The sequence below is a fragment of the Monomorium pharaonis genome, chromosome 6 (assembly GCF_013373865.1).
Source record: "Monomorium pharaonis isolate MP-MQ-018 chromosome 6, ASM1337386v2, whole genome shotgun sequence".
NCBI classification, from domain to species: domain Eukaryota; kingdom Metazoa; phylum Arthropoda; class Insecta; order Hymenoptera; family Formicidae; genus Monomorium; species Monomorium pharaonis.
In genome coordinates, this window is record NC_050472.1 from 5,008,784 (window position 1) to 5,021,493 (window position 12,710).

Here is a 12,710-nt window from a genome sequence, read left to right on the forward strand (position 1 = left end):
GTGTGTCAAGTTAGCCCCCCAAAATTAAAATTTCGTAGTTCTAATAAGAGTTCCCACTTTATTTTGAGGAGATTAGGAGTTTCTCTATAATTTATATAAAGAGTTCCATTTATTAACGGCCGGAAATTAAAATTAAAAAATTGGGGGGCCAACTTTTTTTCGAAATTTGAGATCCAATAGTTCTGAACGGTTTAACAGCTTCTTTTTGCAAATATCTAGAGTTCCTGATACGTAAAAAATTTATTTTATTTACAAAAAAAAATTGTTTATTTAAAAAATTTAAATTTTAAGATTTAATAGTTCTGAGATAATCTTATTGTTATTTTGTTTATTTCAAAGAGTTCTCGACGCTTTAAAACAATATAAACTAAAAAAAATAATAATAATCAGAACCTTAAACAATTTTACATATCAGTTAAAATAACACTTATACTTTCTTATCTCGTCATCCGATTACTTTGAGCCATAAGATTTTTCGTTAGAACTCGTAGAGAACTACTCAAAACGTTATTTAGAACTACTCGGAACTCTAAAAAAAAATTTTGCTCAACTGAAAATTTTCTAAGTTCAGTGACTGAAATTTTTTTTAAAGTTCCGAGTAGTTCTCACTGTATTTTTTGACAGTTCTCGACGAGTTCTGACGAAAAGTCTAATAAGTCAGAGCGATTCGACCAACAGTTTACGAGATGTCACGTATTTAAAGGGTAATCGAAAATTTTTTAAGTTCAGTGACCGAAATTTTTTTTAGACTTATTAGACTTTTCGTCAGAACTCGTCGAGAACTGCCAAAAAATACTGTGAGAACTATTCGGAACTCTAAAAAAAATTTCGGTCACTGAACTTAAAAAATTTTCGATTACCCTTTAAATACGTGACATCTCGTAAACTATTGGTCGAATCGCTTTGACTTATTAGACTTTTCGTCAGAACTCGTCGAGAACTGCCAAAAAATACTGTGAGAACTATTCGGAACTCTAAAAAAAATTTCGGTCACTGAACTTAAAAAAATTTTCGATCACCCTTTAAATACGTGACATCTTGTAAACTGTTGGTCGAATCGCTTTGACTTATTAGACTTTTCGTCAGAACTCGTCGAGAACTGCCAAAAAATACTGTGAAAAACTATTCGGAACTCTAAAAAAAATTTCGGTCACTGAACTTAAAAAATTTTCGATTACCCTTTAAATACGTGACATCTCGTAAACTATTGGTCGAATCGCTTTGACTTATTAGACTTTTCGTCAGAACTCGTCGAGAACTGCCAAAAAATACTGTGAGAACTATTCGGAACTCTAAAAAAAATTTTGGTCACTGAACTTAAAAAATTTTCGATCACCCTTTAAATACGTGACATCTTGTAAACTGTTGGTCGAATCGCTTTGACTTATTAGACTTTTCGTCAGAACTCGTCGAGAACTGCCAAAAAATACTGTGAGAACTATTCGGAACTCTAAAAAAATTTCGGTCACTGAACTTAAAAAATTTTCGATTACCCTTTAAATACGTGACATCTCGTAAACTGTTGGTCGAATCGCTCTGACTTATTAGACTTTTCGTCAGAACTCGTCGAGAACTGCCAAAAAATACTGTGAGAACTATTCGGAACTCTAAAAAAAATTTCGGTCACTGAACTTAAAAAATTTTCGATTACCCTTTAAATACGTGACATCTCGTAAACTATTGGTCGAATCGCTTTGACTTATTAGACTTTTCGTCAGAACCCGTCGAGAACTGCCAAAAAATACTGTGAGAACTATTCGGAACTCTAAAAAACATTTCGGTCACTAAACTTAAAAAATTTCGATTACTCTTTAAATACGTGACATCTTGTAAACTGTTGGTCGAATCGCTCTGACTTATTAGACTTTTCGTCAGAACTCATCGAGAACTGTCAAAAAATACTGTGAGAACTATTCGGAACTCTAAAAAAAATTTCGGTCACTGAACTTAAAAAATTTTCGATTACCCTTTAAATACGTGACATCTCGTAAACTATTGGTCGAATCGCTTTGACTTATTAGACTTTTCGTCAGAACTCGTCGAGAACTGCCAAAAAATACTGTGAGAACTATTCGGAACTCTAAAAAAAATTTTGGTCACTGAACTTAAAAAATTTTCGATCACCCTTTAAATACGTGACATCTTGTAAACTGTTGGTCGAATCGCTTTGACTTATTAGACTTTTCGTCAGAACTCGTCGAGAACTGCTAAAAAATACTGTGAGAACTATTCGGAACTCTAAAAAAATTTCGGTCACTGAACTTAAAAAATTTTCGATTACCCTTTAAATACGTGACATCTCGTAAACTGTTGGTCGAATCGCTCTGACTTATTAGACTTTTCGTCAGAACTCGTCGAGAACTGCCAAAAAATACTGTGAGAACTATTCGGAACTCTAAAAAAAATTTCGGTCACTGAACTTAAAAAATTTTCGATTACCCTTTAAATACGTGACATCTCGTAAACTATTGGTCGAATCGCTTTGACTTATTAGACTTTTCGTCAGAACTCGTCGAGAACTGCCAAAAAATACTGTGAGAACTATTCGGAACTCTAAAAAAAATTTCGGTCACTGAACTTAAAAAATTTTCGATTACCCTTTAAATACGTGACATCTCGTAAACTGTTGGTCGAATCGCTCTGACTTATTAGACTTTTCGTCAGAACTCGTCGAGAACTGTCAAAAAATACAGTGAGAACTACTCGGAACTTTAAAAAAAATTTCAGTCACTGAACTTAGAAAATTTTCAGTTGAGCAAAATTTTTTTTAGAGTTCCGAGTAGTTCTAAATAACGTTTTGAGTAGTTCTCTACGAGTTCTAACGAAAAATCTTATGGCTCAAAGTAATCGGATGACGAGATAAGAAAGTATAAGTGTTATTTTAACTGATATGTAAAATTGTTTAAGGTTCTGATTATTATTATTTTTTTTAGTTTATATTGTTTTAAAGCGTCGAGAACTCTTTGAAATAAACAAAATAACAATAAGATTATCTCAGAACTATTAAATCTTAAAATTTAAATTTTTTAAATAAACAATTTTTTTTTGTAAATAAAATAAATTTTTTACGTATCAGGAACTCTAGATATTTGCAAAAAGAAGCTGTTAAACCGTTCAGAACTATTGGATCTCAAATTTCGAAAAAAAGTTGGCCCCCCAATTTTTTAATTTTAATTTCCGGCCGTTAATAAATGGAACTCTTTATATAAATTATAGAGAACTCCTAATCTCCTCAAAATAAAGTGGGAACTCTTATTAGAACTACGAAATTTTAATTTTGGGGGGCTAACTTGACACACCCGTATAAATGTAGGCGCAATACAATTAATTATTCGCATTAATTTTGTAATTTTAATAAGTTTTTATTATATAATTCTCAAGAAACTATAACAATTTAATCCTCTGCAATTTAATCTATTTTCTACCAGTGACTCGCTTGGTCCAATCGAATAGGTGGTTGTTTTTCAAAAATTTTGGGCTCTAAAAAATTTAAAAAAATTCTCGTACACTTTTTTAACATTAAAGAATATAATTATATAATTATATGACTCAACATTTTTTATACATTTCTTGTATGTGTCCGAATTTGAGGCAGCAAAATGCGTGTTTTGCAATAAAAAATTCTGGAGACGTTTTTTATCTGCTAACTTCAAACAATCTAACTTTCGAGAAAAAATAATACAATGTTGCCTGCTTCAAAAAGTATAATTATTTGGTGAACTAAAAATCGCTAATTTGATCTATAGAAAATGTAACGCGCGGATATGAGTTAAAAGATTTGACGCATGATCGATTTTAATGATTTAGACAACTGTCCACTCACAAACAAGTTTGCACATGAGTTAAATCTTTATCGACACTTTTACCGTCATCTCGCTCATCTCCGATCTTCTCGCCGTCAGTTTTGTTGTCAGAAAGTTGCCGTAAAATAAATCTTGCGATCTCTCGTGTGAAGAGAACATAAGCTTCCTCTGCGGAGCGTTCTACCCCTCTTGAATATGAGTCTGTTCTGAATTTCTATGTCTATTATGATGAAAATAATAATTTTGCACTTACATTACATATCGAAGTAGAGGCTAAAAATAGTAAAAAGGCATGATCCACTTATACTTTGACAACAAAAAGCTGCACCCGTCCAACCAGATCAGTTGTGGCGAAACACTCGAACTTCAGCTGTCGCTGTACAAAGCGCAATTGACGAAATATGGCGTCACTTGACCAATAAGTCTTCTCACTATCGACAACTTTTTTATAAAAGGAAATCGATTGTTTCCATTATCGGCCGATAATTCAAAATTGTCTAGACTTTCAAATTCCCGCGGTTAGATTATGGAGTGTTAGATTAGAGTGTGTTAACATAACTCAATGATAAGATCATTGATCATACATTTCAGTGAAATACTCTGTGGAATATACTTCTGAAATATATTTCTGTAAAATATACCTTATTTAAAGAGATAACATCCAGTGTGCGTAAAAATAAATAATTTATTTACTAGAAATAAAATATTTAATTCGCCCTATTTAAATAAACCATTTATTAGAGAAAAATGATTAAAATTTTTTTATGGGAAATAGTGTATATTTTACTTCAAAAATTTTATTCCTAAGAAATAAACCAATTAATAAGACTAGAAATATATATTTCGTTTTCATAAATAAATTTTTTTATAACAAATAAATATCGAAGAAAACGTTATAAGAAATATTTGGTTCTCAATACTTCGACATTTTTCTCTCGGTGTACGCAAGACGTAAGAAAAAATGTTAGAAAATTATGACATTTTTGCCTTAAGACAAATTATCGAAAATCAGCTGATTATCGAAAGAAATTTGAATTGATAACAGATAAATAAATTTCTGAAAACAGCACGTAGTCTAACGTTACCTTTTCCGGAGCTAAATTACATTTTGGAATTTCACATCATGTATCCGTGGCTTTGCTAGCGCGCCTTGGATGTAGTCTGCAACCGATAATTTGCATCCGTCTGTTTAGACAAGATTGTCTATATGAACGTATAGTGCGCTGATCTCGGGGAAGTTTCCCTAAACGCGCCACGACGAAGTTACGTATATGCCGGTTATTACCCGGACACCTACTTTAACGTGTTACGTCAGAGAGCTGCGTCTGAGCTTGCAATATACTTACATCAGCTTCTGTAACACGTGGCGCAACATGAATTTTCGTTAATATCGTTACTATTCGACGGATCGTTTATTATTTTATTTATTGGTAGCATTGCTACAGGATAAATAATGTTATTTTAGTGACACTTGCCATATGCATTTTGATACTTTTAATGTGAATTTAATATAAAATCAATATACCAATATAATGTGATGCCAATGTGATAACTAATATGAAATAGAAATGAAATAATACAGGAAAAGATGATTCTCTTTTTCGAAGTTTTCACATCGAAATAGTTATACATTATTACTCCTATTTCTTTTCGATCCATTGTGCAGTGCCGTCATATTTTTATAAATAACATTCCACGTATTAGATACAGTTATTTTACATAATTTGAGTTTAGACTCGATTGGACAGCTACAGCTTAATAGATATAAATATTATATTTTTAAAAACGTTTCTCACATCTCCGTAGATTTTTTATTGGAAGTATCATTAGACGGAATTATCAGTTGTCACATTTTATTTTCAATGTTTCTTTAAATTTGTTTTTGTATAAAAAATCTGTATGTCCATTATTTCTGTTCTTTTAAAGCTGAGTAGTTTTTTAAGTAAGAGGAAACTCACTTTTTCAATCACTTATAACTTAAAAAGTACTTACTAATTTTCGCCCTTTTTTTTAAGAAAAAAAAAAAACAGATTGATTCTTATTCATCAAAGAATCCGTAAAAGCCGACTTGATAACTCCGGAATAGAGATGTTCTTTCTGTACATATTATTAAGTTACTGGATTCTTTAAAGCCTATACCTCATGGAAAATTCATCTTTTCATCGCGTCCCTCTTTCAAGTTTCGCTACTTCGCTTTATTAACTTGAAATTTAAGACTGTCTTCACAGACCGCTTGCCTCTCGCTGGCGTTAGTTAAAAATTTAATTTTAATAAGGGCGCCGTTTTTTTCCCTCCGGTGCGCACTCTTCTTCCCGTGGCGAGTTGGCTCCGCGGTCGCGATTGTGCGCGAGATGAAAAACATCCGTGGGACAACAGGCGGATTAGACGAAGCGTGGAGATCAAGCGGTCGCGCGGGCGCGCGCGCGCGAGAGAGAGAGAGCGAGAGGCAATGGAGAATTGCAAGCGTGAACTCGCGGATGAAAGAAGACGAGACGGAGAGGGGGAGAACCGTTAGACGTACTTGCGGTCGCTATACGGTCGTTTCCGGTCTTTTAGCCGCGGGTCGCCGCTTCGAGAGATATGCTCCTCGCGCACCGACATGACTGCAGTGTGTATCCGCGGTAAACGATCCGACGCAACGATGTGTTGTGTGTCCGGTGATAGCCGGAGGTTTACTTGGATTATATTGAATTAATAATAGCTCGACAACTATATCAAAGATTACATATGGGGATAAGATGGATATCTGAAAAATTATATCTAGAATTTTGAACGAGTTCGAAAATACCTTTTATCATACGTTTTTCTGAAACGATAAGTACAATTGGTGGATAAGATAGAGATTAGAAATATTTAGAATTATTATTTTACTTTAATGCTCCTTTGATACGCAAAATAATAAGGAATTGATTGATGTAAGAGAGCACGATAATTTATATCTTTAAAAGCACGTGTGAAAATGTTCTAAGATTATTTATTTTCTGAACAGAGTTAGTGCTCTATTTGTTTGCAGCAAAGGATTAATAATTCCTATAAATGCATAAAACGCGTTACGTGACGAGCGACGATCGTGTAAATAATTGAAGTTATTATACCGAAAGCTTTTATACTTTTCACTAATCTACTTTATCTTAATATTTTTCTTGTTATTTCATTATTACATAATAGCATTAATACTTGCGTCACGGATACTTTTATGTCTGTATTCATAATATCGAAAGTATCAAGTAGTATTAAATGTGATTAATAATGTATTCATTTTGTATGCGAAATAATTGAAACATCGTTTACATGCTAAAATGGGGATCGTAAGGGATTTCTTTTAAAATCTCTGTAAAAGCGTCTATTAAGTTATGCATTAAAGATGCGATCTTTTAATTAGTGTTAATCTTGATTAATTAAATTTTTCTTTTTCTACTTTCTCTCTCTCTCTCTCTCTCTCTCTTTCTCTCTCTCTTATAAATAAAATAAGATTTTAAAGAGATCGATTTTCTGCTAACTCTAAAACTGTTAAATCGTACAATCAGCTATCACACAACGCTAAAGTCTTCGCATTAAAAAAAGAAGTCTAAGATAAAGAATGAAACTTTTTGTATTAGAGTTTTGGTATTTGAGAAAATTAATTTTGAAAAAATGGAAACATGTGAAATGATGTAAAAAATATAAAATTCAGAATAAATTTAACATAATATAATATAAATGAGACGAAATCAAAATAGCATGAATTATACAGATTCATGTTATATCACTTTAGAAACGTCGACGTTCAATCAACATATTCGCGCATGTTATATACCCTCATTTACGATTTTCAAAGTTGTTATCAGGTAAACGTAAAGGGCCAATTTCTTTTTAAATAAACTCAAACCATTTCGATTGACTAAATTACGACGTAGCGGTCTGGAAGCTTTTAAGCTCGTAGTGAATGCGGTGCAGCACTGGCAACGCAAATAAGCCGCACTCGTTACAACCAGTTTACAACCTGATATAAACTCGCCGGTGTGAAGTGCATGAGTTCATAGACAAAATGATGAAAGTCAGCTATACATCATGGTGCCGTTAACTGAATGTCTCCCACGCATCCCGTTTAAGTCCCGTATTATTCTACATACGGTTGATTACATTTTTATTTCCGGAAATAAACGTCGACTTGAACTCGTATAAAACAGACGAACGAATCAATCCTTGTTTTAGATATGAAGTATCTAATTCGTGAAACTTTAGTATCTGGCCGTCTGTCTTTACCAGAGGCTGCTTTGATAATTCGCAAGTATATTTTTTTTTATGTGTAAAACTGGCATATTTCGTGGAAACTCACTAGTTATTGAGAGTTCTGGCTTTAGTTTGTACTTCAAATTAAAGTTTCTCATTAAAATATCACAAGTGTTATCTTGTTTAAAATTAACTTTGCGTAGAACTGGAACTTGCAATGAATTCCACTTAGGAAATGCGTGTATAAAATTAGATTAGAAAACTGGAGGTTAAATTAAACTGTGCACTCAAGGAAAGAGTAGTAAAATACTTCTTATAAAGATAATTTATCTTCGTTAATTATCTTTCTATCCAACATGCAATTTTGTGCAATTTGATAGTAAACCGTTTTCGTATACTTGGAATGAAAGAATGCTTTTATCCTCATCACATGAGATTATTTTTATAAAATGCATTGGATCTAAATAATGATAAATTTTTTACCTTTATATTTATTTAAATAAAAATTTCTGAAAATTTATAAGATTTTAAAAACTGTACCAATTATTTTGAAGTATAATTAATATTTTGTTATTGTCAAATATGTTGCCTAAATCTTTATTGTTATTTACTATTGTTGTTTATTTTATTGTTGTCCATTATAATCTAATCAAATTTAAATAATTTATTATAATTTATACACGTACAGACATATTTTTTTACTACACAGGAAAAAAAGTAATAAAGCCAATAACATATGTGATTGCGGGCTGCCAACTACATAAAATACAATAATATTTGATATTAATGCAAGTACAACGTTGATACTGCAACAGCATATAATATATTATTGTATTGAGTATATCTGTCGTTGGCAGCTCACAACAACATATCTTATTGAATATATTACTTTTTTTTTCAGTGTAGTTCTTGAACGTAGCTGAGAAAAGCGACTTCTATATTTACCAGATTAGATAGAGCATAGCTGTTTCAGATTATATATATGTTTCCTCTTCATAAACGCCCAAAAATTGTGGTATCAGGAGCTATAAGCTGGCAATCAGCTGTGATGTTATTTTTGTGCTTTATAACAGTAAAATTAGTCGGGAACATGTCCAGATAATGTCAGGCTATAAGAAACAATGATGGAGAATGTGGCAACATATTAGACAATGACAAAATAGACCAGTGAATATATTTCAAAATGGTTTTTTAAATTTTCTTACGGTGTACTCTTGTGGGACAGACAACGTGTACATACATTGCACTAAATTTATTTACATGTGTATATCAATTACTTTACTATTATATTTTATTAAATCAAAACTTGGCTCATACGCATGCATTGCAATAACCACGGTATGAATTATTGATATATTAGAGTTAACTTAAGTTAATTTTATTTATATTGGTTATCGATTGCTTTTAGATATCGCCGTTTTCTTTTTGCTTACGAGTGGCATGAATAACGCATGAGTATCTAGACATGTTGCACTTACTCGGAAAATAGCCATGTAGATAGGTAAAAGCGTCCATGATTTTGTCATCGCGTTCTAGTCGATCGCTTTAGTGATTGTTAGGTCAACGATATTGGCTTTGATTTTGGCGGGCGTCCAACGCGTATGTCAGGTCTTTATCTTTTTGCAGATTGAAATATCTGCGGGGACTTTTCTCTCGATAACAATATCTAGATAAAGAAACTAGAGCGATGTATATTTATGCATATTTGTGTGATGTGTTTTCAGCGAAGTGGAGAATATTATAACGTGATACATAATTAAGTATTTGCTCGAGTACGTATCGTTCGAAGGGAAGAAAAAATTGTTTTATTTTATATGTGAAAAATTGGAAGGTAAATAAATGGAAAAGATTCTGGGTCTAATTCACGTAGGATTTCGCGTATAATGAGAATTGACACCGAAGATATATTTTTAAACACTTTCGAGGTTAAATTTCCACAGCGAAAATCTAGATTAGAGTAATATTGTTCTACGAATCCGGGGGATTAAATCTCAATAAATAATTAAATCTTTAAAATTAATTTTTCACGGATCACTGTTTTAACAAGCTGCTGTCATTCGATTATCAATTTTAAGTGAATGAGCTATACTGAGAAATCGTTACTGGACTGAAATAATAAGCATCAAAATTCAAATCGCATATCGTGGACTTTTCACTCCTGGTAATTCCGCTTCCTGCAAAGTGTACCCTGCATGCGGATACCAGCTGGCAATACTACCCTCTATTCCTTGCACACTCGTTCGATTCGCCCTAGAGTAAGCCCTCCATCCGCTCGTTTTCTTTCTCTCTCCCTTTTCGCTCTCCCCTTTTCACTTCTCCTTCTCTTTCCCCTCTCTTAGCATACGTTTTTTTCTCATTCCCTCGATTTAACGGCTGCATGCGTAACGCGCAAGTACGACCGCATATATGAAGCGCCGTGCACTGCGAGGCGGCTGATTACTGCGCGCGTGTGTTGCACCCTGTGTAAATGCACACATGTGTACGAGTCCTCTCTCACTCTTACCTTCAATGGAACCCTTTGAGGTCAAATGCCGCGACCGTCTCTTATGCCTGGCACATTAGCCCCGCGTACTAATGGTTTCGAAATCGATGGTACATATTAATTATAATCACTTACGAAATTAATATTTTGTCGCTATTAGAAAATGTCACAAGTATTTCAAGCTCATTTATACATGTGGTATCAATATTTATAAATAAGTATTTGTAATACATTTTGTGGTCTTTAATTTTGTATCTTGATCATTGATATCTGTCGATATCTGTGGATATGTCATTGAAATGTTAAATGAATCATTTGATCTTAATCTCTAGTCTATTATTAATTGTTTGGATTGCTAATGATGTGGAACGAAACATAAAAAACTCTCGTAATATTTATGGGTAATCTATTCTCAGATCAAAAATAAATATGAACAATTTTGGCATAACGAATATTGAAGCTTTAGTAAAATTTTTAATTTATTAATATGTATTGAAGATTTTCAGAAGTATTAAATATCCTGTTTTTATATTCTTGTGAGAGATGATTTATTCTTACCGAAATTATCGTGAAAAGTTACCATTGTACTTTTTTTTATATAATATTATATGTTTTTATAACTAAACTTTAAATTAGAAAAATTGAAGTTTTCTTAAAGTAAAAACTTATCTGAAATTAACAGAGACATGATATTTTATCTTTTTTTTTCTTTTTAAAAATTTGAAGAGAGAATATTTTCTTTTATTTTTAAGAAAGAATATTTTATTCTATTAATTATTAATTACAGAAATTATAAGAATAATAGGTATTTTAATTAAAGAAAGATTAATTTCTAAAATCATTTAAAAATTTTTGAATAAAATTAAATGACATTGTTTATTTGTTTAAAAGTAGATATTAAATCAATAAAAAAAGTTTATTAATATAGAAAAGAAAACGGAAACATTTTTCCAAAATATATTTACGTCTCTCATGTATGTGTGGAATTATCAATTTTATATTATCAAGTTTTGGTCATGCGATCAAAGTACTAAGTCTGGGTGGATAAATTACTTAATATCGAATTAGTGGAGAATACCATCGCCGCTATTTAACAATGTACGATCAATTGTCATCTAATATTTAATACGCACGTGGTTAATAGATTTCAATTATAATGCGCGCTCGATTGTGCTATGATATTCGACGCACCAGCTATTAACAATAAAATAAGCTGAGGCAAGAGAAGATTATATTTTAACATAAAATTGTTAACATAAAATTCTATTGATTAATTTATTCTTAGTTTTTAATATAAATTTTTAACGAGTGTTTACGTAAAATTCAGTTAAAGCTTTTCTTATATACACTGAAAAAGTTTATTCTAGGAACCAAGGAGATACCTTAAAATAAAAGGAAAATTCTAAAGTTCCTGTTTAAATCGTAATATAATTAAATAGCTATTTCAAATTTAGATTTTTTTATTTTTAAAATATCCTCTTGGTTCCTAGAATACAATATTTTCGATGTAATATGTATTTTTTTTACAATTTGTCATTTGAATTATTTATTTTATTCTTTATTTATTTCCTTTTAACTTGAAAGTGAGAAAGTGAATTTCTTATAAATATATTTTTCATTAACAACGAATGATACATAGCTATAGCTAATGCAATTTTATTAACTTTAAAGAGAGTTTGATTATATAATTACTTGTTGGGTTTAAAAGAGGAACAACGATCTTACATATTTGCGATAATTATAGAGTTAATTAAGATCGATTTGCCGATTTCCTCGGTGTATTGTAGTTCATACATCCACGCGAAACCAACCGTTCATACCGGAAGTTCTCTCTAATTCGAAACAATACATCGTCGGTAACGCGATTTATCCCCTCTTCCCCGAACATTCGATTTGTCTCATTGCAATCCCGAGCTACCGTGCACCCTCGAGCGTGCATCAGTTTAAATTCAGTTGGACGGGAAGGAGCGGGCGATGCGAGTCCGCGTGATTATCCTGCAGGCATGTAACCTACGTGCAGGATAACGCATCGCGGATCTCGACGCTAAGAGTCGCGGCAGGGGGGAAAGAAGAGAGGGAAGAGAGAGAGAAAGAGAGAGAGAGAGAGGGGTGGGGGGAGAGACGTGTGCAAGGTAGTGCCGGTGATTCGTCCGACCGTATGAATATTCAGGGCTCACCTTCTCGGCGGCGATGAAAATTCGATTGCCCCGTAG